Source organism: Arachis hypogaea, chromosome 20 (assembly GCF_003086295.3).
Source record: "Arachis hypogaea cultivar Tifrunner chromosome 20, arahy.Tifrunner.gnm2.J5K5, whole genome shotgun sequence".
Lineage (NCBI taxonomy): Eukaryota > Viridiplantae > Streptophyta > Magnoliopsida > Fabales > Fabaceae > Arachis > Arachis hypogaea.
This window is the reverse complement of record NC_092055.1, coordinates 49,574,040-49,576,030: the sequence shown is the minus strand read 5'-3', so window position 1 is coordinate 49,576,030 and position 1,991 is coordinate 49,574,040. Positions and strand designations below refer to the sequence as shown.

General features: G+C 37.0%; 1 non-coding gene across 1 annotated transcript; it reads right to left on the bottom strand.

The window, feature by feature from the left end:
• Window positions 1-1,109: 1,109 nt before the first annotated feature.
• LOC112787365 (small nucleolar RNA R71) lies at window positions 1,110-1,217 on the bottom strand. The gene has a single exon (XR_003194783.1). It is a non-coding gene; the product is annotated as a small nucleolar RNA R71 (small nucleolar RNA).
• Window positions 1,218-1,991: the final 774 nt, after the last annotated feature.

Below are 1,991 nucleotides of genomic sequence, written 5' to 3'. Positions count from 1 at the left end.
GATTTTAAAAATCAAATCTTTTTCAAAACTAATTTCAATCATATCTTTTCAAAAATATCTTCTTATCTTATCTTGTTCAAAAATATCTTTTCAAAATATCTTTTCTAACTTCCTAACTTCTTATCTTTTCAAAATTTGTTTCAACTAACTAACTAACTTTTTGTTTGTTTCTTAACTTTTTCAAAACCACCTAACTAACTCTCTCTCTCTCTCATTTTTCGAAAATATCTCTCCCCTTTTTCAAAATTTCTTTTTAATTTATTAATTATTTTAATTTTTAAATCTTAATTTTCGAAAATTACTAACACATTTTCAAAAGCCAATTTTCAAAAATCACTAACTCCTTTTCAAAAATAATTTTCGAAAATTCCCTCTCTCTCTTTCATCCTATTCTATTTATTCATTCATATCCTAACATCTCATCTCACATCTCTTCCATTCGTACAGTTGCATTTCTTCCTTTACATCACATTCTTTGTCTCCCCCTTCTCTTCCACTCACAAAGGGATCCCTATACTGTGGTATAAAGGATCTCTATTATTATTATTATTTTTCTGTGCCTTCTTCTTTGTCATATGAGCAGGAGCAAGGATAAGAACATTCTTGTGGAAGCAGATCCAGAACCTGAAAGGACTCTGAAGAAAAAATTAAGAGAAGCTAAAATACAACAATCCAGAGATAATCTTTCAGAAATTTTCGAACAGGAAGAGGAGATGGCAGCCGAAAATAATAATAATGTAAGGAAGATGCTTGGTGACTTCACTGCACCTAATTCCAATTTACATGGAAGAAGCATCTCCATTCCTGCCATTGGAGCAAACAACTTTGAGCTGAAACCTCAATTAGTTTCTCTGATGCAGCAGAACTGCAAGTTTCATGGACTTCCATCTGAAGATCCTTTTCAGTTCTTAACTGAATTCTTGCAGATATGTGATACTGTTAAGACTAATGGAATAGATCCTGAAGTCTACAGGCTCATGCTTTTTCCCTTTGCTGTAAGAGACAGAGCTAGATTATGGTTGGATTCTCAACCCAAAGACAGCCTGAACTCTTGGGATAAGCTGGTCACGGCTTTCTTAGCCAAGTACTTTCCTCCTCAAAAGCTGAGCAAGCTTAGAGCTGATGTTCAAACCTTCAGACAGAAAGAAGGTGAATCCCTCTATGAAGCTTGGGAAAGATACAAACAGTTGACCAAAAAGTGTCCTTCTGACATGCTTTCAGAATGGACCATCCTGGATATATTCTATGATGGTTTATCTGAGCTATCAAAGATGTCACTGGACACCTCTGCAGGTGGATCCATTCACCTAAAGAAAACGCCTGCAGATGCTCAAGAACTCATTGACATGGTTGCTAATAACCAGTTCATGTACACTTCTGAAAGGAATCTTGTGAGTAATGGGACGCCTATGAAGAAGGGAGTTCTTGAAGTTGATACTCTGAATGCCATATTGGCTCAGAACAAAATATTGACTCAGCAAGTCAATATGATCTCTCAGAGTCTGCATGGAATGCAAGCTGCATCCAACAGTACTCAAGAGGCATCTTCTGAAGAAGAAGCCTATGATCCTGAGAACCCTGCAATAGCAGAGGTAAATTACTTAGGTGAACCTTATGGAAACACCTATAACTCAACATGGAGAAATCATCCAAATTTCTCATGGAAGGATCAAAAGCCCCAACAAGGCTTTAATAATGGTGGAAGAAACAGGTTTAGCAATAGCAAACCTTTTCCATCATCAACTCAGCAACAGACAGAGAACTCTGAACAAAATGCTTCTAATTTAGCAAATCTAGTCTCTGATCTATCTAAGGCCACTGTAAGTTTCATGAATGAAACAAGGTCTTCCATTAGAAATTTGGAAGCACAAGTGGGCCAGCTGAGTAAAAGGATCACTGAAATCCCTCCTAGTACTCTCCCAAGCAATACAGAAGAGAACCCAAAAGGAGAGTGCAAGGCCATTGACATAAGCGCCATGGCCGAACCTGTG